The sequence below is a fragment of the Bos grunniens genome, chromosome 12 (assembly GCF_055505025.1).
Source record: "Bos grunniens cultivar Pamir isolate PY7600 chromosome 12, Bosgru_T2T1.0, whole genome shotgun sequence".
Lineage (NCBI taxonomy): Eukaryota > Metazoa > Chordata > Mammalia > Artiodactyla > Bovidae > Bos > Bos grunniens.
The window spans coordinates 29,531,354-29,556,651 of record NC_141176.1 but is presented as its reverse complement, the minus strand read 5'-3'; the positions used below and the strand labels follow the sequence as shown (position 1 = coordinate 29,556,651).

Below are 25,298 nucleotides of genomic sequence, written 5' to 3'. Positions count from 1 at the left end.
AGGAACTATATTAAATGCCATGCAATAAATTATAATGGAAAAGAATATGAAAAAGAACACACCCACACACACACACATATATATAGGATGTATCAGTTCAGTTCAGTTCAATTCAGTTGCTCAGTCATGTACGACTCTTTGTGACCCCATGAATCGCAGCACACCAGGCCTGCCTGTCCATCACCATCTCCCAGAGTTCACTCAAACTCATGTCCATCGAGTCGGTGATGCCATCCAGCCATCTCATCCTCTATTGTCCCCCTCTCCTCCTGCCCCCAATCCCTCCCAGCATGAGTCAACTCTTCACATGAGGTGGCCAAAGTACTGGAGTTTCAGCTTTAGCATCATTCCTTCCAAAGAAATCCCAGGGCTGATCTCCTTCAGAATGGACTGGTTGGATCTCCTTGCAGTCCAAGGGACTCTCAAGAGTCTTCTCCAACACCACACTTCAAAAGCATCAATTCTTCTGTGCTCAGCCTTCTTCAACAGTCCAACTCTCACATCCATACATGACCACAGGAAAAACCATAGCCTTGACTAGACGAATCTTTGTTGGCAAAGTAATGTCTCTGCTTTTGAATACGCTATCTAGGTTGGTCATAACTTTTCTTCCAAGGAGTAAGTGTCTTTTAATTTCATGGCTGCAGTCACCATCTGCAGTGATTTTGGAGCCCAGAAAAATAAAGTCTGACACTGTTTCCACTGTTTCCCCATCTATTTCCCATGAAGTGATGGGACCAGATGACATGATCTTAGTTTTCTGAATGTTGAGCTTTAAGCCAACTTTTTCATTCTCCTCTTTCACTTTCATCAAGAGGCTTTTGAGTTCCTCTTCACTTTCTGCCATAAGGGTGGTGTCATCTGCATATCTGAGGTTATTGAGATTTCTCCCAGCAATCTTGGTTCCAGCTTGTGCTTCTTCCAGCCCAGCGTTTCTCATGATGTACTCTACATAGAAGTTAAATAAGCAGGGTGACAATATACAGCCTTGACGTACTCCTTTTCCTATTTGGAACGAGTCTGTTGTTCCATGTTCAGTTCTAACTGTTGCTTCTTGACCTGCATATAGGTTTCTCAAGAGGCAGGTCAGGTGGTCTGGTATTCCCATCTCTTTAAGAATTTTCCACAGTTTATTGTGATCCACACAGTCAAAGGCTTTGGCATAGTCAGTAAAGCAGAAATAGATGTTTCTGTGGAACTCTTGCTTTTTCCATGATCCAGCGGATGTTGGCAATTTGATCTCTCATTCCTCTGCCTTTTGTAAAACCAGCTTGAACATCTGGAAGTTTGCAGTTCACGTATTGCTGAAGCCTGGCTTGGACAATTTTGAGCATTACTTTACTAGCATGTGAGATGAGTGCAATTGTGTGGTAGCCTGAGCATTCTTTGGCATTGCCTTTCTATGTGATTGGAATGAAAACTGACCTTTTCCAGTCCTGTGGCCACTGCTGAGTTTTCCACACTTGCTGGCATATTGACTGCAGCACTTTCACAGCATCATCTTTCAGGATTTGAAATAGCTCAACTGGAATTCCATCACCTCCACTAGCTTTGTTCGTAGTGATGCTTTCTAAGGCCCACTTCACTTCACATTCCAGGATGTCTGGCTCTAGGTCGGTGATCACACCATCGTGATTATCTGGGTCGTGAAGATCTTTTTTGTACAGTTCTTCTGTGTATTCTTGCCACCTCTTCTTAACATTTTCTGCTTCTGTTAGGTTCATACCATTTCTGTCCTTTATCGAGCCCATCTTTGCATGAAATGTTCCCTTGGTATCTCTAATTTTCTTGATATATATATAAAATTGATCACTATCTGTACACCTGAAACATCATAAATCAACTATATTTCAATAAAATAAATCACTTTTTTAAAAAAGAATAAAGCAATAGAAGCTATTTTCATTACAAACCATGTGTAATAACATATCCTTGTGCAGCTTTGCTAAAAATAAAATAATAAATGATAAAAAATAGGACATGATCTAATGATGCAACACTTTATGCTTTGAGTCCTTTCAGAGCTTTCAGAGATCTGCTATTCCAAAAGCCATCTTCCAAACCACTACTAGAAGAACTTTCTAAAACTTGCTTGCTGCTGCTGCTGCTAAGTCTCTTCAGTCGTGTCCGACTCTGTGTGACCCCAGAGATGGCAGCCCACCAGGCTTCCCCGTCCCTGGGATTCTCCAGGCAAGAACACTGGAGTGGGTTGCCATTTCCTTCTGCAAAACTTGCTTACATTTTGACAATCTCCAGAGATCCGTTTTGAACATTTTGTCATGAAGTTTTCACATCTCTTAAGCAAAACAGAAAAGTTGGTGTTCAAAGCATGGAGTTGTCATGAAGGCTAGAGCCTTGAGGGAAAAGAGAAACCCAGAGAGCTAATGGGAAGTGAACCAATCTTCCCATAGATTCCCTCGGTGGGGAGTGAGGGGTGGGGTCAGCTCTGACAGAGGCTGCTGTAATTGTTACTGACTTGAAGAAAGATACTCTTTGGGTCTGGCCACTGATGGTTCCTTGCCAACTCCATGGGCCACAGACAGCTGCCGACAGACCCACATGTGGCCCATGTGGTAGCCTCCAGGGCCACTGGAGTCAGGCATCAATCTTCAAGTGACCAAAATAGTATTCATTCTTCACAGCTCAGCTGGAGCTGGATAAGGGATTCATTTTTTCGTTGTTCTACTGATCTTTAATCAGAAACCTATAATTGTTCAATTTGGCAAAGCAATGAATACAATCTTTTCTAAAGGAGAAACTGGAGGGGAAATAGCCTAGAAGTGCCAAGTTGATTTGATGCTAAATCAAGGCAAGGATGTACATTTACAGTATAAGTAAAATTTGAGTTTCAATGATGAGAAAAAGAAATTCAATCTGCTGAAGTCATTGAGGCAAACTAAAACAATCAACAACAACAACAAAACACATACACACAAGCAAAAACAACAACAGAAAAGAGAAGTGTATGTTTGCTTCATCAAGTCCAGAAAGATGCGACAATTAGAAAAACTGTAAAAAGTTGTAATCAGTTGTGTGTCCCTTAGGGGAGAAGACACAGAAATGTTTGTTTCCAGCTACACAATGTCTTTTCCATGAGAATAACCATGCAACCACAAATCTTTAGAGTATGCATAAATGAATAGATAAAGAAGTAGGTAGATACAGAGCTACTCAAGAGAGCAGGACAAGAAGTCGGAAAAATGACAAAGAGGGGAAAACTATTAAGTACACGGGGCACTGATACTGTGGTGGGAGAAAACACCAATACCTTGCTATCAGAAGTTTCAGGAAAAAACAAACCCCAGGGCAGCAAATCCATGAGCAAAGCCAGGAGCCAGTGTAAACAGCAAAAACAGTTCTTTTATTGGTGCCAGAGGGGGTGAAGATTATTACTGCAGGAATCACTCCAGTCGACGAAACTTCCTACACAAGCATCCATTTTTACCGAACCAGATAATTTGGAGATGGCTGCTGTATTCTAAGAGTATGACACAGAAATACATCTTTTACATAGCAAACATTTCTAATGACTTTTCTGTTTTTGAGCACAGCTAACCTACCTAGCAGGAAATAACTGAATTGGGAGAGTGGTTGACAAGCAAGTGGCTTTTCTAAAACTCTGGGGAAGGGGGGGTTGTTGCTGACTCTTTCTGACAAGATGGACTGCAGCCCACCAGGCTCCTCTGTCCTCCACTATCTCCCAGAGTTTGTTCAAATTCATATCCATTGAGTCAGTGACGCTATCTAACCATCTCGTCCTCTGTCACCCCTTTCTCCTCCTGCCCTCCATTTCCCCCAGCATCAGGGTCTTTTCCAATGAGTCAGCTCTTCCCATCAGGTGACCACGGTATTGGCGCTTCAGCTTCAGCGTTTGCACTCATTTTCCAGCCTGAGAAAATAGCAGAATGCAACGACTATGTTCCACAGTGTCACCTAGTGGCCTTGAGGGACAGGATCCAGAACCCAGGCAAATTCCAGTAAATGTACATACAGTCGGCTTCAGAAGCCTATCATTTCAGAGAGCAGCCTTCTCCCTTGATTGGAGGAGTGGGTGGAACAGGATTAATAGCTAATCTTGTGGCTCAGCAGTGAGGCTAAAATTCCCAAGCCTGACCTCCACTGTGTGTCTCACGGCACTGACCTAGGTTGCTTTTATAAACCTAAAACCACAGCTTTGAAATCACGTTTCCATTTACCTGATATGAAACATCTCAGTCGGGTGTCTCTGAGATTTCTGAGATCCACATAGAGAAAATACCAAATAAACAGATGCGTGAGTTTATGCAAGTGTCATTTCTGAGTTGTGTGGATTTGTGATTTGTGCACCTAGTAGTAAAGAACCTGCCCGCCAATACAGGAGATACTAGAGATGTGGGTGAGACCCCTGGGTTGAGAAGACCCCTTGAGGAGGAAATGGCAACCCACTCCAGTATTCTTGCCTAGAGAATTCCATCGACAGAAGAGCCCGGTTGGCTACAGTCCATGGGGTTGCAAAGAGTGGGACAAGACTGAGCACATACACACAAACATAGCTTCATTCTCAGGTTCCAGTCTCAGTGTATCTCCAGACCAGTTTGTCACGTGATGAAGAGATCTCAGGCCTCACTGATGTGGAAATCTTTAGTTCAGGACAGTCTCCTTTGTTTTCAGAGTCACTGCAACTGACTTGCCTGCCTGTAGCCTGGACGCTGCAGAATTTATCACCCATAGACCTGCTAGTCCACTTTCTAAAACACAAATGCGATTGTGCTATTCCTGGCCTCAAATCCTTTATGGCTTCCTCTTTGCCCTCCACAGAAAGTTCAGATTCTTTAAGAGACATGCAAGACCCCAGGCTTCACCCCGTTTACCTGCCAGGTAGAACCAGCCACTGCTGTTCACACTCCACACTGGGCCAGTCTGTGTCCTATGGGACCTCTGGGTGCTGGCTCATGCTCTTACTGCTACAATACCTGTCCCCACTCCCCTTTACCTGGTATTCCTGTGCATCCTTTGACCCTCCCCAACCTCTAGCCTGGGTTAGTGGCCTTTCCCACACTCCCCGAGAGAATCCCACATGATCCATAATGTGACATAATACTCCATTTGGTAATTACTCTTCCATCTAACTACTAACTCCTGGAGGATCTGACAAATCCATCTCTCAAGTGCCTGGAAGACTGCCAGGGACAATAGTTACTCTAGATAAATATTCAGATAAAAGAAGGCATGAATGAGTAAATCAATGCCCTACTTCTCTGTCCCCTTAGTGCCAATCAACTTAGTTCCAAACATAAATGGGATCTGATGCTTAGTGGGACATGCCTGTGACTATTAAACCACAGAGCCATAGACAAAGAAGACACATTCTAAAGAGAGCCCACAAGAAAAGCTAGACATCCGTCTCTCACCCCAGACCCTATTGCAACTAACCACCATCTACTTTTGGCCTCCCTCCTCACCCTAGGCAGGTATCCTCTAAGAGGTCCAAGGAGAGGTAGGAGAGTGGCCATCATCAGCCTTATGGGGGACTGTGGTGTTCCTGTGGGATTTATCCCACTGCCTCTAGTATCACGTAAGGGGGAGAGCCCAAGCCCTCCCTGCCCCATACAGGTGTGAGGAGTGCCAGCAAGAAAGGAAGCCCGGCTCTTGCTCCCCAGCTGGGTGTTGGCAGAGTGTGGTGCGAAACTTCCTGGGAAAGTCTGGGGTGTCTTCGGGAACAGGGATGCAGAAATATGGAAACGGGGGTTTGTTTCTTAGTTGGTTACTTCCAAATGCAGGAGGCTTGATGGTGGTGGTGGTGGTGGTGGCTTAGTTGCTGTGGCCAACTCTTTGTGACTGTAGTTCCAAGGATAGTAGCTTACCAGGCTCCTCTGTCCATGGGGTTTTCCAGGCAAGAATACTGGAGTGGGTTGCCATTTCCTTCTCCAGGGGATTTTCCCAAACCAGGGATCAAACCCATGTCTCCTGCATTAGCAGGCAGGTTCTTGACCACTGAGCCAACAGAGAAGCCCCTATGTTAATATTACATCAAGTAAATTGTTTAGTAAGCAGAAAGGGACTTTATTGAACTAGATTAGTGCCTGGGACCCACTCCAGTACCCTTGCCTGGAAAATCCCATGGACGGAGGAGCCTGGTAGGCTGCAGTCCATGGGGTTGCTGAGGGTTGGACACGACTGAGCGACTTCACTTTCACTTTTCACTTTCCTTCATTGGAGAAGGAAATGGCAACCCACTCCAGTGTTCTTGCCTGGAGAATCCTAGGGACGGGGGAGCCTGGTGGGCTGCTGTCTATGGGGTCGCACAGAGTCTGACACGACTGAAGTGACTTAGCAGCAGCAGCAGCAGTGCCTGGGAAGAAAAGGACAGGAGGATACGGTCCTTCTAATTCCTTAGGTTCTTTGGTACCATGAAGGAGCTCGGAGTACAGGACCAGCCACGTGGGGAAGGGGTCCTCAGGAACAGAAAGGGCCAGAGGGACACAACACCGTGTGCCCATCCACAGAGACCACTGTATCAGCAAAGAAAGACTTGATCTAAAATCTGCTGAAGGGACATGAAGGGACCACAAGGTATGCCTTCAAAGAGCATGGTTGGCGGTAATACTCAGAGAAGAGAAAACTGCTCATGTGCAGACTCAGCCTGCAGACTCTTCCCTCCTTTAATCACACCTGGACTCCCAGCCTCTAGAGCTATTGGAACCAAACTCCAAGGAGGCACTGAATTAATCCTCCCTCCTCAGCACATTGTTCATCAGCCTCTTTCCTGTCTCATCTTACTCTGCTCATATCTAACCACGTTCATTTGAGTTAAGGCACATAGGACTGTGTGTGAGAAGAGGACATTTAATTCTTAAATTTCTTGAGAAGAAAAGTACTTTTCAGTAAAAACGTTACATCAGCATGCAGAGGAATTACTTCCAAAGTAACCCTAACTTCGTGGATCTGTACATGAAAGTTCTTAAGTATCTTAAGGTAATTACTTCACCTTTGAAAATGTCTACTTGGAATTATTTTCACTCTCTCGTAAACACAAAATTCACTCTGATTCCTTTATGTGTACCTAAGTTGAGGAGACCTCTATTTTGATCAATTAATTCAGATATGAACTCCTTCTACACTGCCTTTATGAACAGGTTGGTGGTTTAGATACTTTACTTTTCCTAGTGGAAAACACCACCAGATGCTTGGAAAAACTCCCAACAATTTGACAGATAGTGATGATTTCCATTTGTTGAAATTGGTTTCTCTTTATTTACTCCCTATCAAATAGCAGTATGAAAAGAATTCTTAGTGCCAATGATGATCCAAGGAAATAATAATTTAATATATTAGGCTGGCCAGAAAGTTCCACCCTCTGGAAAAGCCCTAAGGAACTTGTTGGCAAACCCAATATTTTGAATAAATAAGAGAAAATTTTATATTCTTTTCATTTGTATCAAAGTAAAGTAGGAAAGTTGTGTAATAAAATGCTATGTAATAAAATGTGGTTCTTTGTGACGCTACAGACTGTAGCCTGCCAGACTCCTCTGTTCATGGAATTCTCCAGGCAAAAATACTGGAGTGGGTTGTCATTCCCTTCTCCAGGGGATCTTCTTGACCCAGAGATCAAACCTATGTCTACCTGCACTGCAGGCAGAGTCTTCACCATCTGAGGCACCAGGGAAACCCAATAAGATGTGATATAAAGCTTTATTTCAGATCGTACAGAAAAATTTTGGAGGCAATAAATTTTTACAGTATGTGCTAGTATTCTTGTTAAACTAGTAACAACTCTAGTAGCATATGGAAATTTTCTCTCAATCTCTTCCCCAAAGAAATTTATATAGAGTCCTTTCTTTAATATTCATATGAAACAGAGACTTAGTGGGCTTTGTAAATCTTTTGAGTGGCCTCTATGAATACCTTCATAGAAGATAAACTCTGGTTCATACAAGAATGGTACTTTTGCCATTACTGTTGGAATTCCCTTGCTTGTGCTATTCTACAGCTACTTTGTGAAATGTGAAGAAGCCTCTCATATTTTGTGCAAGTCTCAAGATAACAACTTTGGAAAGATCCAGAGGGTAGAGTCAAAGTATTCTTCCCATTATATCTGCTGAAATGCTGAGCATTAATTGCTCACCTATGTTTGACTTATAAAGTATATTCCTCATGCTCAGATTTTGGTTGGCACCAAATTGAGGTATGGAATTGGGTCTTGTATTCTTGCTCTCTCTTGCTCATTAGCCGAATGATTATGAACTGAATCTCTTTTTCTGGGCCTCAGGTTTTGCAATTATGAAATAAGCTGAACTAGATGATTTCCAAGATCTCTCAATTTTCACAGATTCTGAAAGTGGTTAAATGTATTGTCATGTAAAAATTATACTTTACATCAACAGAATAGTCTTTTCTTGAACCTCCAAATGATGCTACATTTCAGTGATTCAGAATTTGCATGGTGTGCCCTCTGCAATGTTTTTGACCCTGTGCAAACTAAAAAAAAAAAACAAAAACCCACAATCATTGAATCTACTGGCAAGAAGTATTAATCATATTTTTCTTTGAGACTAGGACCTAAAGAAATGTCTGTGAGATTAGCACTTGATTATAATTTCAGTTATACATCCTCTGGCCAACATTTCCCAAAATGTATTTTCAAACTGCCTTTATGAAGAAGTTGGTTGCTTAGAAATTATTTCACTTTTCATAGTGAAAAATACCACTCGATACTCAGAAAGGCTTTAAATGCCAGTCCTGATAAGACAGTGGTGATTTCCATTAGTTGAAATTGGTTTCTTTTACTTTATTTTTAGCTCTACAGTGGGCTAACAGATATTTGCTTTTTAAAAAGAAACCACCACAGTACTGTAATTATCTTCCAATTAAAATAAATACATTACTTTAAAAAACAAACAAACAAAATGGAGTCTTGGGACTTCACTGGTGGTCCAGTGGTTAAGACTCTGAACTTCCAATACAGGGGGCAGGGTTCAATCCTTGGTCGGAGAGGATGCATTGACCAGAAAACAAACAAACAAAAAACAAATGAAAAGGAATCTTGTTGGCAAATGATTTGGAGAGATGATGGGTCAACAAAGCTAGATTCAGATGATTAAATTTTCTAATTTGATTTTCATTTTCTCATACAAGAGTGGTTGTCGCTGTTGTTTAGTCGCTAAGTCTATGTCTGACATTTTTGCAGCCCCATGGACTGTAGCCCACTAGGCTCCTTCACCCATGGAATTTCCCAGGCAAGAATACTGGAATGGGTTGCCATTTCCATCTCCAGGGAATATTCCCAACCTAGGGATCAAACCCACGTCTCCTGGTTGGCAGGCAGATTCGTTACCATGGAGCCACTTGAGAAGCCCATACAGAAGTAGTGTGTCCTGTAAAGGGAGGGGCCTGCTGCCATATCAATAGGTAACTCCTGCCCACATCACCTAAACCCCCAATCCCGCTCTCACAGTGGGTAATAAGACAGTGAGAATTTTGGCCGGAGCAAGTCTTTCTGCACCACAGATATACACACTAAGTCAAACTAATTTTGTTTTGAGAAGTAGGGCAGATCTTGAGCCAGTCCAAAAAATGTTCAATTCATAGTTCAGTTTAAGCCATTCCCAGTTCTATTTAAAGAAGGACTCTTTACAAAGCAGAGCTAAGTAAAAATGGAAAGAATTCTTTCTGGAGGCAGTGGGTTTCGGTCCTGGGAAATGTTCATACAGATGCAATCAGGAATTACAGGAATCAGGTACCCTGAGCATTTCCCCTGGGAAAGGTAGGATGTGATTTTCGTTCGGGATCTGAACATTGCAAAGAGCATGATAGGCTTGGTGGCAGTGCTCTGCCATGCAGTCATTTTGCTGGGAGTATGGTTTGATACACCCATTGTGGTGGGTTGGGGGGACAGAGCTTATCTGTATGGCCTCAGGCTCAGGTTGAATACAAGCCAGGGAAAGGAGTAGCATCCTCCCAGAGGTCTCATCCTAATTCAGCAACTGCCCACCTCTACTGCCATGGACACCTGGCCCAGCCTGGCTCCATGTACTGTTCACAGTACAAAGTTTAGCAACAAGGCAGCAAAATTTGGAGGTTAAGAGCATGGCCTTTGGAGCCAGACTCCCTGGGTTGGACTTCTGAACAGATGGGAACTTTCTATATCTTAGTTTCCCCATCATAAAAAGGACGTGATCTTAAAAGCTGCTCCGGAGTGTCATTTTGAGAGATGAGTGGGTTAGTCATGTCAAACAATTCACAAATGTCAACATAACAATACTTAGCACTTCTACAGTAGATATAATTTTGGAAGTAGTATTTCCAAACCTATTACCTTACTTGAACCTCATACGACAACTCGATAAAACAGGTAGGGCAAATGTAGAGTAGTATGCTTTTTTCCTTCCCTGATATGAGGATATTGAGGGACAAAGCAGTTGAGTGATTCAGGTAGTCAAGAGCTTTAGAATCAGGGAGAACTCCTTCTGAATCTGAGTCTACCACCAACTAGCTCTGTGTCCTTTAGCAACTAACGTAACCTGTGTGTTCCTTTATTTACTCATCTCTAAAATGGGAATAAAAATAGTAACTACTTCATAACGTTGTGGTGAGAAATCAAAGAGTCCATACATGTTAAGCATTTATAATAAAGCCTGACAAGTAAGAACTAGTCTTTTTTTTTTTTTATCTTTTGGCCACTCTGCACAGCCATGTGGGATCTTAGTTTACCAACCAGGGATTGAACACTTGCCCCTGCATTTGAAGCACAGAGTCTTAACCACTGAACCACCAGGGAAGTCCCAAGAACCAGTCATTTTAATTGCTGTTTTTTATTATTTCTCCCCTCTGATTAGTTATATTCTTTTCCTATTTCCCCAATTCTTGGTATAGTACTTGATACATAAATTATGATCAATCATACTTTGTTGAATGAAAATGCTACAGGACTTCAGAAGAGAAGGAGATCTTGCAACCTGGGGAAAGTCTAGAAGGTTTTATGAAGGAGGTGGGGCTTGGGTTGGTTTTGTAGATAGCTAGAACTTAAATATGTGATAAAAAAGAAACTTTAGTATTTTTGTAGGTGACAGAAGAGACTAATATATGAGTACTCCTGGATTACATATTTCACCTTTTTCTTTGGGTTTAATGAATTCTACATTATATTATTTAATTTCTCCCATTTGTAGTTAATTGATGGCAAAACCTATTTAAACTGCATTATAAAATGTAGCTTTATCTTACACATATCTTGTGTGCTTGCTGTAAATTCCAGCTAGCATAATCAGAAATCAAACTGAATTTATCGTCATTTTAAGAAATGGAAAAAATTACATTGAAATGCTTTAGGGATATTGTTTAGCTGCATTATAAAAAATAACCCACAATAATTTCACAGAGAGCATTCATTTTATCTGTTTCATTTTTGCTAAATGAGTCCAATTACAGCTCTATTTCTCTTAGTAGCTTGGGATTTTTTTTTTTTTCTTAATGGTCTCCAGGCAAAACATGTATGTTTAATTTGCCTGAAGTGAAACTCCGTCTTCAAACGTCAGAAACTGTTGAATTCACCATTTCCTACCAGCCCTAGAGCATCTTGATTTCTTTGTTCAAATGTCTGCCATTGCCAGTCAGGGTGCATTATGCATATTGTAACATAATTAACACTGAGGGTTTTTCAGAAAGTAAAAACGGTTTCTTTTTCCTCTTTTTAACTCTATACTTGTAACCCTTCCCACACCATGCCACAATAGCCAAACAGAAGAGGAAAAGCACAGGAAGCCAGCTGAACATTCGATCTCTCTGATGTTCGTGTCCAGATCGTGTGGTCATTTCCAATGCTCCAGATGATTAACACCTTGTCATGTGACACCCACACCTTCGGACTTGACCTCTCCCAGCTCCTCTTTGTCGTCATCTCTGGACCCCTCCCTATTCTCTCTCATCCTCTGATGATTTTACCAACTGTCCTCCTCCTTGCTCCTGTCATCATTCTTAACAACTTCAACATCCACATAGACAACTGATTTCAACATTTTAGTCTCTCAAATCCTTGGGTTCTTTGCTTCCAATGATGTGTTTACTTCTTCCCATCTCAGCATCTCTTCTGGAGTCTTTAAAACGTTCTCCCCTTGACAATCACATCTTTTCCTTCCAGCTCTCCTACCCTGAGTATCCACTCCAGAAATTCTCAGACCTACCCAAGCACCGACTTGATCTTTCTATCAGCTTCCCCTTGGGTTTGTGTCCCTTCTTATTTAGTGTAGATTCCATAGATCATAATTAGAAACATAACCCCCTCACTCTTCTCTTCCTAACTTCACTAGCCTTGCAAAGCCAAAACCCTATGTAAGCCCCACTATGCATCTGCTTCCCACCTGCACCCAAGCAGCTCAACAAATGCTCCATCAAATACACAAGCAAGCAGACTCATATCTCCTTAAGTTTATACTGACAACTCAAATGAATATATTTTCTACTATGTGTGCTTGTTCATTCTCCAAAAAAATAATTTCCTGTATTCTCCTTTCTGTTCATTTCTACTCATTACACATGCGCACACACACACAACTCACACACACATAAAAAAAGTATTTCCTTCTTGCTGCAATCTTTGCAATTACCAGCGACCTGGCTTCACACCCTACTAGAAGAAATGCACAATCCGTTAGGCACAGTACTGATTCACTTTACCTGGATGAACCTAGATTAAGAACTTTGCTCTTAGGTACAGTGATGGATCAAGATAGAGAACTTGTTTAATAAAAGCAGAATTACACTTTTTTTGTTTACCTGAGGCTTGTGAATTGAGAACATTATATCTTCAGTAAAAGCAGAATACTTGAGTGTCTTTTAAATCTTCATTAAAATATACTTTTAAATTATTGCTACAAGAGAATATAAACACAAGAGAAGACTCTACACATGGACATCACCAGATGGTTAATACCAAAATCAGATTGATTATATTCTTTGCAGCTGAAGATGGAGAAGTTCTATACAGTCAGCAAAAACAAGACCAGGAGCTGACTGTGGCACAGACCATGAACTCCTTACTGCCAAATTCAGACTTAAACTGAAGAAAGTAGGGAAAACCACTACACCATGCAGGTATGACCTAAATCAAATCCCTTAAAATTATACAGTGGAAGTGACAAATAGATTCAAGGGATTAGATCTGTTAGACAGAATGCCTGAAGAACTATGGACTGAGGTTCCTGACACTGTACAGGAGGCAGGGATCAAGACCATCCCCAAGAAAAAGAAAAGCAAAAAGGCAAAATGGTTGTCTGAGGATGGCTTACAAATAGCTGTGAATAGAAGAGAAGTGAAAAGCAAGGAGAAAAGGAAAGATATACCCATTTGAATGCAGAGTTCCAAGAATAGCAAGGAGAGATTCGAAAGCCTTCCTCAATGATCAATGCAAAGAAATAGAGGAAAACAATAGAATGGGAAAGACTAGAGATCTCTTCAAGAAAATCAGAGATACCAAGGGAACATTTCATGCAAAGATGGGCACAATAAAGGACAGAAATGGTATGGACCTAACAGAAGCAGAAGATATTAAGAAGAGGTGGCAAGAATACACAGAAGAATGATAGCAAAAAAATCTTCATGACCAAGATAACAATGATGGTGTGATCACTCACCTAGAGCCAGACATCCTGGAATTCGAAGTCAAGTGGGCCTTAGAAAGCATCACTATGAACAAAGCTAGTGGAGGTGATGTAATTCTTGTTAAGGTATTTCAAACCCTAAAAGATGATGCTGTGAAAGTGCTACACTGAATATGCCAGCAAATTTGGAAAACTCAGCAGTGGCCACAGGCCTGGGAAAGGTCAGTTTTCATTCCAATCCCAAAGAAAGGCAATGACAAAGAATGCTCAAACTACCGCACAATTGCACCCATCTCACATGCTAGCAAAGTAATGCTGAAAATTCTCCAAGCTAGGCTTCAACAGTATGTGAACCATGAACTTACAAATGTTCAAGCTGGAATTAGAAAAGGCAGAGGAACGAGAAATCAAATTGCCAACATCTGCTGGATCATCAAAAAAGCAAGAAAGTTCCAGAAAAACATCTACTTCTGCTTTACTGACTATGCCAAAGCCATTGCCTGTGTGGACCACAACAAACTGTGGAAAATTCTTCAAGAGATGGGAATATCAGACCATCTGCCTGACTCTTGAGAAATCTGTATGCAGGTCAGGAAGCAACAGTTAGAACGGGACATGGAACAACAGACTGGTTCCAAATAGGAAAAGGAGTACGTCAAGGCCATATATTGTCACCCTGCTTATCTAACTTATGTGCAGGGTACAGCATGAGAAGCGCTGGGCCGGATGAAACACAAGCTGGAATCAAGATTGCTGGGAGAAATATCAATCACCTCAGATATGCAGATGACACCACCCTTATGGCAGAAGGCGAAGAAGAACTAAAGAGCCTCTTAATGAAAGTGAAAGAGGAGAGTGAAAAAGTTGGCTTAAAACTCAACATTCAGAAAACTAAGACGATGGCATCTGATCCCATCACTTCATGGCAAATAGATGGGGAAACAGTGGAAACAGTGACAGACTTTATTTTCGGGGGCTCCATCCAAAATCACTGCAGATGGTGACTGCAGCCATTAAATTAAAAAGACGCTTGCTCCTTGGAAGAAAAGTTATGATCAACTTGATGTAAAGTGAAGTGGCTCAGTCATGTTCAACTCTTTGTGACCCCATGGACTGTAGCATACCAGTATCCTCCATCCAGGGCATTTTCCCAGCAAGAGTACTCTAGTGTGTTGTCATTTCCTTCTCCAGGGGATCTTCCCAACCCAGGGATCAAACCCAGGTCTCCTACATGGCATGCAGACACTTTACTGTCTAAGCCACCAGGGAAGCCCCCTAGACAGCATATTAAAAAGCAGAGACATTACTTTGCCAACAAAGGTCCGTCTAGTCAAAGCTATGGTTTTTCCAGTGGTCATGTATGGATGTGAGAGTTGGACTATAAAGAAAGCTGAGCACCAAAGAATTGATGCTTTTGAACTGTGGTGTTGGAGAAGACTCTTGAGGGTCCCGTGGACAGCAAGGAGATACACCCAGTCCATCCTAAAGGAAATCAGTCCTGAATGTTCATTGGAAAGACTGATGCTGAAGCTGAAACTCCAATACTTTGGCCACCTGATGCAAAGAACTGACTCATTTGAAAAGACCCTGATGCTGGGCAAGATTGAAGGCGGGAGGAGTAGGGGACGACAGAGGATGAGATGGTTGGATGGCATCACTGACTCAATGGACATGAGTTTGAATAAAGTCTGGGAGTTGGCAATGAACAGGGAGGCCTAGTGTGCTGCAGTCCATGGGGTCGCAAAGAGTCAGACACAACTGAGTGACTGAACTGAACTGAACTGTGCTCCTATGTGATTGAATAAAAAGAAATCCAGCATTATCTGAAAGATCAGTGGCAACTAAAGATGACCTTTATGTCCTTTAAAGTTTGTTCTTGGATCGATCTCCTTGATATTTTATGGATGAAGGTACATAGATGCTAATAAGTTGGAGAATAAAACTAATATGCTAGATGAAAAAATGTTGAAAAGATTTAATTTACCAAAACAATGGGCTGAGACAAATAAGATACAATTTAATAAGGATAAATATAAAATCCTTCATTTACCTTTAAAAACAAATCTGTGATATAAAGCAAGATGGACAGCACTGCATTAACAGAAACAAATCCACAGACTAGGGGATCCCCAGGTGGCTCAGCAGGGGACACAGTTTCAATTTCTGGGTTGGGGAGAGCCCCTGGAGGAGGAAATGGCAACCCACTCCAGTATTCTTGCCTGAAGAATCCCATGGACAGAGGAGCCTGGCAGGCTGCAGTCCATAGAGGCTGCAGGGTCAGACACGACTGAGCATGCACATGCATGCACACATGCAATTGCACAGAGTAGTCTTTCATTAACAAAGATATACATTAATCACACAAAAATTTATGTTCATCACAAAGAAAACAATAGACCAACTATCCTAGGCACAGACTAGACCTCAGCTGAAAAACTAGATTTAATTCTGGGGACTTAATTTCAAGAGAAAGTTATAATGTCTACAGTACACCAAATTAAGGGGAGATGGGATAATGAAGAATGAAGAGAAGTGAAAGTCGCTGCCGGGGTCCAGCCCCAGTGGATCCAGGGAATTCGAAGGGGAGATGGCTTCGGCGATCAGGAAACAACAGCTTATTTAAATGTTAATTAAAGATATAAAGAGTGGCCGGGAGGACCAACCTCACATCCAAGGAGCCGTGGCTGCGCGGGCGCAGGAGGGCCTAAAGGAGCTATCCCACATTGAAGGTCAGGAAGGGCGGCGGTGAGGAGATACCCCTCGTCCAAGGTAAGGAGCAATGGCTGCGCTTTGCTGGAGCAGCTGTGAAGAGATATCCCACGCCCAAGGTAAGAGAAACCCGAGTAAGATGGTAGCTGTTGCAAGAGGGCATCAGAGGGCAAACACACTGAAACCATACTCACAGAAAACTAGTCAATCTAATCACACTAGGACGACAGCCTTGTCTAACTCAATGAAACTAAGCCATGCCTGTTGGGCAACCCAAGACAGCCAGGTCGTGGTGGAGAGATTTGACAGAATGTCGTCCACTGGAGAAGGGAATGGCAAACCACTTCAGTATTCTTGCCTTGAGAACCCCATGAACAGTATGAAAAGGCAAAATGATAGGATACTGAAAGAGAAACTCCCCAGGTCAGTAGGTACCCAATATGCTACTGGAGATCATTGGAGAAATAACTCCAGAAAGAATGAAGGGATGGAGCCAAAGCAAAAAGAATACCCAGCTGTGGATGTGACTGGTGATAGAAGCAAGGTCCGATGCTGTAAAGAGCAATATTGCATAGGAACCTGGAATGTCAGGTCCATGAATCAAGGCAGATTGGAAGTGGTCAAACAAGAGATGGCAAGAGTGAATGTCAACATTCTAGGAATCAGCGAACTGAAATGGACTGGAATGGGTGAATTTAACTCAGATGACCATTATATCTACTACTGCGGGCAGGAATCCCTCAGAAGAAATGCAGTGGCCATCATGGTCAACAAAAGAGTCCGAAATGCAGTACCTGGATGCAATCTCAAAAACAACAGAATGATCTCTGTTCGTTTCCAAGGCAAACCATTCAATATCACAGTAATCCAAGTCTGTGCCCCAACCAGTAATGCTGAAGAAGCTGAAGTTGAACGGTTCTATGAACACCTACAAGACCTTTTAGAATTAACACCCAAAAAAGATGTCCTTTCCATTATAGGGGACTGGAATGCAAAAGTAGGAAGTCAAGAAACACCTGGAGTAACAGGCAAATTTGGCCTTGAAATACAGAATGAAGCAGGGCAAAGACTAATAGAGTTTTGCCAAGAAAATTCACTGGTCATAACAAACACCCTCTTCCAACAACACAAGAGAAGACTCTACACATGGACATCACCAGATGGTCAACACCGAAATCAGATTGATTATATTTTTTGCAGCCAAAGATGGAGAAGCTCTATACAGTCAGCAAAAACAAGACCAGGAGCTGACTGTGGCTCAGACCATGAACTCCTTATTGCCAAATTCAGACTTAAATTGAAGAAAGTAGGGAAAACCACTAGACCATTCAGGTATGACCTAAATCAAATCCCTTATGACTATACAGTAGAAGTGAGAAATAGATTTAAGGGCCTAGATCTGATAGATAGAGTGCCTGAACTATGGAATGAGGTTTGTGACATTGTACAGGAGACAGGGATCAAGACCGTCCCCATGGAAAAGAAATGCAAAAAAGCAAAATGGCTGTCTGGGGAGGCCTTACAAATAGCTGTGAAAAGAAGAGAAGTGAAAAGCAAAGGAGCAAAGGAAAGATATAAGCATCTGAATGCAGAGTTCTAAAGAATAGCAAGAAGAGACAAGAAAGCCTTCTTCAGCGATCAATGCAAAGAAATAGAGGAAAACAACAGAATGGGAAAGACTAGGGATCTCTTCAAGAAAATCAGAGATACCAGAGGAACATTTCATGCAAAGATGAGCTCGATAAAGGACAGAAATGGTATGGACCTAACAGAAGCAGAAGATATAAAGAAGAGATGGCAAGAATACACAGAAGAACTGTACAAAAAAGATCTTCATGACCCAGATAATCACGATGGTGTGATCACTGACCTAGAGCCAGACATCCTGGAATGTGAAGTCAAGTGGGCCTTAGAAAGCATCACTATGAACAAAGCTAGTGGAGGTGATGGAATTCCAGTTCAGCTATTCCAAATCCTGAAAGATGATGCTATGAAATTGCTGCACTCAATATGCCAGCAAATTTGGAAAACTCAGCAGTGACCACAGGACTGGAAAAGGTCAGTTTTCATTCCAATCCCAAAGAAAGGTAATGCCAAAGAATGCTCAAACTACCACACAATTGCACTCATCTCACATGCTAGTAAAGTAATGCTCAAAATTCTCCAAGCCAGGCTTCAGCAATATGTGAACCGTGAACTTCCTGATGTTCAAGCTGGTTTTAGAAAAGGCAGAGGAACCAGAGATCAAATTGCCAACATCCGCTGGATCATGGAAAAAGCAAGAGAGTTCCAGAAAACCATCTATTTCTGCTTTATTGACTATGCGAAAGCCTTTAACTGTGCGGATCACAATAAACTGTGGAAAATTCTTCAAGAGATGGGAATACCAGACTACCTGATCTGCCTCTTGAGAAATCTGTATGCAGGTCAGGAAGCAACAGTTAGAATTGGACATGGAACAACAGATTGGTTCCAAATAGGAAAAGGAGTTCATCAAGGCTGTATATTGTCACTCTGTTTATTTAACTTACAAGCAGAGTACATCATGAGAAACGCTGGACTAGAAGAAACACAAACTGGAATCAAGATTGCCGGGAGAAATATCAATAACCTCAGATATGCAGATGACACCACCCTTATGGCAGAAAGTGAAAAGGAACTCAAAAGCCTCTTGATGAAAGTGAAAATGGAGAGTGCAAAAGTTGGCTTAAAGCTCAATATTCAGAAAATGAAGATCATGGCATCCGGTCCCACCACTTCATGGGAAATAGATGGGGAAACAGTGGAAACAGTGTCAGACTTTATTTTTGGGGGCTCCAAAATCACTACAGATGGTGACTGCAGCCATGAAATTAAAAGATGCTTACTCCTTGGAAGGAAAGTTATGACCAACCTAGATAGCATATTCAAAAGCAGAGATATTACTTTGCCAACAAAGGTTCGTCTAGTCAAGGCTATGGTTTTTCCTGTGGTCATGTATGGATGTGAGAGTTGGACTGTGAAGAAAGCTGAGTGCCGAAGAATTGATGCTTTTGAACTGTGGTGCTGGAGAAGACTCTTTTGAGTCCCTTGGACTGCAAGGAGATCCAACCAGTCCATTCTGAAGGAGATCAGCCCTGGGATTTCTTTGGAAGGAATGATGCTAAAGCTGAAACTCCAGTACTTTGGCCACCTCATGCAAAGAGTTGACTCATTGGAAAAGACTCTGATGCTGGGAGGGATTGGGGGCAGGAGGAGAAGGGGACGACAGAGGATGAGATGGCTGGATAGCATCACTGACTCGATGGATGTGAGTCTGAGTGAACTCCGGGAGTTGGTGATGGACCGGAAGGCCTGGCGTGCTGCAATTCATGGGGTTACAAAGAGTCGGACACGACTGAGCGACTGATCTGATCTGATCTGATCAGTGAGGAAATTCAGTGGAGAAAAGAGGATGAAATAAGGATAGCTCAGTGAGGAAATTCAGTGGAGAAAAGAGGCTGAATAATTCAGCCAGAAGGTGAGAGAAAGAACGACATGGGGAGACCAAGTTTCGGTGAACGAGGCCCGCACTTTATTTTCCAATGTAGTTTTTATACCTTAAATTATGCATAGAGGATAATGGGGGAAGGGGTAGAGTCATGCAGTAAGCCAGGCTTTCTTCCTGCAAACTTATCATATGCAAAAGTTCAGGTGATTTGCATCATCTTCTGGCCTGGAGGCCTGTTAACATTTTAAGACCCTTTCTTCAGAAAACTTATTTTTCTCTAAAGGTGATTAGTCAGGCGCCACCCTCTAAAAGCATTAGATAAAGTTGCATTCCTATAGGGCAAAGGTGTGGTGGGCTATAACAAGAAAAAGAATGAACTCAAGGGTCCAAGGTTACAAACATTAAAGCTACTACTTACACCAATTATACTAATCAATACACTGCCAGGGACACAGCAGGTAAGGGATATGGAAACTTAGCAGCAAACATTGGCCCAAAAAGTGAAAAACCCTTCACCAATACAATTTCTAATCAATCTTTTAACTGCTCAAAGGAATCTGTATTTAGACAGTTTAGAACATCTCATGTCTCTCACAGATGGGAGGCTCTGTGCAATCACATGTGGCTGGAAAATCCTATTCAGGCAGGCTAGAGGACTTTCAAAGGAGTTTGTAGGTTGAAACACTGTCACACCCAGGAATTATTAACTGGAGCTGTAAGTTAACTCTTTTTTCAGAGAAAGGTAGTGGGGGACAGCCCCCCATAAAGTCAGAGGTGTAGGTGAGAGCACAAAGCAGAAAGTAGGCAGACTCTGGTTTTGGGGGTAGATGCTCGAGAATTTCCAGGGGGACTCCTGAGGCTCGATCCCGCCTTTTCGTATGCCGAGCCTCCTTCCTCATGACCTTTGTCATGGGCGGAGTTCCTCACGCTGGCTCCCGGCAAGTCGCTCAATCAGACTATACAGTCCATGGGCTTCTCTAGGCCAGAATATTGGGGTGGGTAGCCTTTCCTTTCCCCAGGGGATCGTCCCAACCTAGGGATCGAACCCAGGTCTCTCACATTGCAGGCAGATTCTTCACCAGCTGAGCCACAAGGGAAGACCAAGAGTACTGGAGTGGGTGGCCTATCCCTTCTCCACCGGATCTTCCTGACCCAGGAATTGAACTGGGGTCTCCTGCATTGCAGGGAGATTCTTTACCAACTGAGCCATCAGAGAAGCCCATGGAGAACTTCATGAAACACCTCTCTGAGAGCTATATGGGTGGGTCCTGTACTGACTGCAGGGCAAATCCAAGGCTGTCTGGCATAGGGGAGTCTGAAGTCCTTAATAAGCAAGCTCATATCGAAGCTTCGTCAGTGATGCACCTTTTAAACTTTAGTGAGTTCCTCTCATCTCCAAACCTCAGTTAACTTCATTTACCAAAAAAATAAAAATTACGAGATAATCTTATTAACAACTGCCTCACTAAAATGTATGAAAACCAAATGAGATAATCCATTTAAAGCAATTTGCCCATTCCTGTGAGCATGCTAAGTTGCTTCAGTTGTGTCTGACTCTCAGCGACCCCAAGGACCATAGCCCACCAGGCTCCTGTGTCCATAGAATTCTCCAGGTAAGAATACTGGAGTGGGTTTCCATGCCCTCCTTCAGAGAATCTTTCACACCCAGGAATGGAACCTGCATCTCTTTATGTCTCCTGCCCTGGCAGGCAGGTTCTTTACCACTAGCGCCACCTGGGAAGCCCTGGCCCATTCCTAGTAATAAATGTTAAATAAACATTTGTTCTTGGGCAAGGGAAGAGCTGGCAGAACTGGTAGAACAATAGAGTTCAAAGTTGGTGCTTTCAAAGTTCAGTTACTTTTTATGTTCAGAAAATATTGCTCTATTTTATCAGTTAATTTGGGAGGGTTTTGTTGTCGGTTTTTCTTTTGTATGTCTTTATTAAATTTGTTAAAATACTGCTTCTGTTGTTTATGCTCTGATTTTTTGGCCACTACGCACGGGGGGATCTTGGTTCCCTGACCAGGGATTGAACCCCCTGCATTGGAAGAAGAAGCCCTAACCACAGGACTGCGGGGGAAGGCCTTATTCTTTTTCTCTAATGCAGAAGATCTGATCCTAGTTAGGGGGAAAAGTTGAAAAGAACAGTGTGTTGCTGAGCCAGAGAGCAGAGGGAGAGAAGCATCTGAAAGCATTAGGTGTATAGTACCCAGAACCACGAAGCGGTGACAAACACATGGGGCGTGGGGGACATCGTCAGGCACTGCTTGGTTTCTGTCCCCCAGGGCCTCTTCTGGAAACTTCTGCTTCCATCTGGAGGACATGGTTTTGTCTTTATGAGCGTGGGGTGTCCTTACCTGCCGCACGACAGGGACTGCATTTTGAGCTTGGGGACAGAATGTGACATCTGGGGGAGAAACTCAAAGTGGCCCTTTGACTTGAGCCCCGGCCGAGCCAAGAGCTTTCCGTATGACCGCTGCAGGACACGCCTCAGTAACTTACCAGTGCAACAAATACGGAGCTTCTGTCATCAACCCTCTGGAGCTGGGCCACAACCAGGGGCCTTCTGCCCTGTGCCTGCTCTCACCAATGGAATGAGACTAAGTTCGGTTCCAAAGGCAAGGAAAGCGTTCTCCTCAGATCAAAGAGTGAAGACGGTCGAGCTTCCGCTCCAGAGAAGGTGTTCTCGCCACCCACCACTGGCAGTTGCTTAGTTTATGGCGACCTCTACCGCCCGCAGGGGAGGGGTAGTTTTGCAGAGGCGCGCAGGCGCAGCTGTACCGCTCAAGCTCCTGTCAGGAGGCGGCGCAGCCTCTCTGCACCGCCTCCGCCATCTTGGATGGAGTTAAGTGCACAGTGTCTGTACAGGAGCCCGAAGCTGAGGCCGCCGTGCAGCTGTTTGGCACCAGGAACGCAGGTCAGAAGGGCCTGGGCGTGAGACCTCTACTCGCGGCACCCTGTGAGGCAGTGAAACTAGGCTCAGCATAACGGAAAAGGAAAAAATGATTAAACTTTATTTGTTGTTGTTGTTCAGCCAGTACGTTGTGTCTGACTTTTTGAGACCCCATGAACTACAGCACTCAAGGTTCCCAGGCTCCTTTCACTGCCTCCCAGAGTTTGCTCAAATTCATGTCCATTGAGTCGGTGATGCCTCTAACCATCTCATCCTCAGCTGCCCCCTTCTCCTGCCCTCAGTCTCTCCCAGCATCAGGGTCTTTTCCAATGAGTCGGCTCTTCAACATCAGATGGTCAAAGCGTTGGACCTTCCGCTTCAGCATCAGTCCTTCCAATGAATATTCAGGTTGATTTCCTTTAGGATTGACTGGTTTGATCTCCTTGCAATCCAGAGAACTCTCAAGAGTATTTTCCAACACCACAGTTCAAAAGCATCAATTCTTCCCCACTCAGCCTTCTTTATAAACACTTTTGTTAGCTACATTCTATTTTTACTTCCTGGTAATTGTGAATGGGCTTTGCTGGTGTCATCCGAGCTACATCCCTCCTGCTGATGTTAATTATGTTCAGTTAAGTCGCTCAGTCGTGTCCGACTCTCTGACCCCATGAACCGCAGCACACCAGGCCTCTCTCTCCATCACCAACTCCTGGAGTCCACCCAAACCCATATCCATTGAGTCGGTGATGCCATCCAACCATCTAATCTTCTGTTGTCCCCTTCTCCTCCTGCCCTCAATCTTTCCCAGCATCAGGGTCTTTTCAAATGAATCAGCTCTCTGCATCAGGTGGCCAAAGTATTGGAGTTTCTCATGCTCTTTTTAGACTTGCTCTGTGGGAGAAAGAGAAGTGCTAGACACTCCTTCAGGAAGAGCCCAGCCTGCAAAGCTAGCTGACACCTGTCTGTGGTCCCCAGGACCTCCTCTGAAGGGCTTCTGGGCACCTTTCCACTCTCCCTTGTGTCTTCAGCTTCCCACTGTCTGTTTCAAAAGTGCCTTTCCTGCCTTCTTCCGCCTCCGGCCCACATCACTCACACCATTCTGTCCTTCAGAATCAAGCTTCTCCAGAGAGTGGTCCTCACGGTGCAGTAGATGCAGTAGCATGGACTGTGTAGTGTTTTTCAGGTGGATGGTGATATACATTTATCACTGTGTTTCATGCTTGAAAAAGATGAATTGTGAAGTGGACTACTGGGTTCATGAGTTACCTAAAATGCTTTTTTTTTTAATATTTAAATATTTATTTATTTGGCTGTGCCTGGTCATAGATATGGCAGGTGGGATTTTTTTTTTTTTTTTCAAGTTGTGCCATTTCCACATGTGGGATTTAGTTCCCTGGCCAGTGATAGAACTTGGGCCCCCATATGTTTCAAGCACACTGTCTTAGCCACTGGACCACCAGGGGAGTCCTCCTGATGTGCTTTTGAAAGTATCAAATAAGCCAAAGGAAACAGAGTGGTCCCATGAGTTGCTGTTGTTTTGTTACCTGGTCCTTTCTTATCCCCTGGAATGTGGCCCTCTCCCCACCACGCCACTGAAACTGCTCTACCAATGTGACCAGTGCCCTTTGGGGTCTGTGCTTGCTTCGCTGGAATTCTCTGCCGTGTTCGATGGAATTAAGGCTCCAGGACTCTTGGCACCCTTTCTTATTTTCTGGACAAACTCTCTCCTTCCTAGTTGGCCTCTTCATCTTTTCCCCCAGAATCTCTTTTTTCCTACTTAACCACCTGTCACCGACCTTATGTGCAGCCACTGAAGAAGCTCATCTGCTTGCCTGTGAAGAGGTGCAGTGGTGGGAAAGGGTGAGCAGCAGGGCTTAGAAAGGGAACTGGCTGGAGCAGGGCTGGAAATTCTCCTTCCCAAGGCTGCCGTTCCCTCTGTGAGGACAGGAAAGTGGAAGCAGTGAGTACAGCTGACCCCCCTAACTAGGGGTTACAGGCACCAACCCTCTGGTCAGTGGAACATTCAAGTGTAACTTTACAGTCAGTCCTCTATGTCCGTGGTTCTGCATCCATGGATTCCCCCAGCCCCTGTACTGTAGTACTCTAGTACTACATGTACAGTACATGTAGTACTCTAGTACATATTTATTGGGGGGAGGGGAAATAGTGTATATATGGGCCCTTGCAGTTCACATCTATGTTGTTCAAGGGTCAACTGTATATAAAATGTGTGGTATATGTTGCTTTTTGATAACTGAATAGAGTCTGAGACTTCCAGATCTCAAAAAATGTAGGCAGGAAGGCATAGAAGGCATAGAAGGGGAAGAGACTTTACAAGTATAAACATGTGGACATGGCTTGAGAGGAGGCCTCAGCCTCCTCAGGGGTCTTATCCCCCAAAGCAGGCTGGAGTCAGCCTTTTCTGCACCATGACAAAACAACCATGTCTTAGTTTATTAAAAAGTCAACTGAGTGCCTGCAAGAGACGCCCTGACTCTTCTCTCCAGATAAACGACCCAGTGTAGAATGGAAGCAGGAGATTGTCTCTTCCCTTCCTCCTGCTCCTACCTTAAGCTCAGAACAAACAATCAGTTTTCAATTTTTCTTTCCTGCCCAACCCCTCCAATCTCCAGATTGAAATCAGTGGGAGAA

At 43.3% G+C, this 25,298-nt stretch overlaps 1 long non-coding RNA gene across 1 annotated transcript in view; it reads right to left on the bottom strand.

Annotated features, from left to right (window-relative positions):
- The window catches only part of LOC147361580 (uncharacterized), a 292,159-nt gene extending 269,486 nt beyond the window's left edge, over nt 1-22,673 (bottom strand). The window contains exon 1 of the long non-coding RNA XR_015138120.1: nt 22,256-22,673. This is a non-coding gene — a long non-coding RNA (uncharacterized LOC147361580). The remainder of the gene's footprint in view (nt 1-22,255) is intronic.
- Between the last annotated feature and the right edge of the window lie 2,625 nt (nt 22,674-25,298).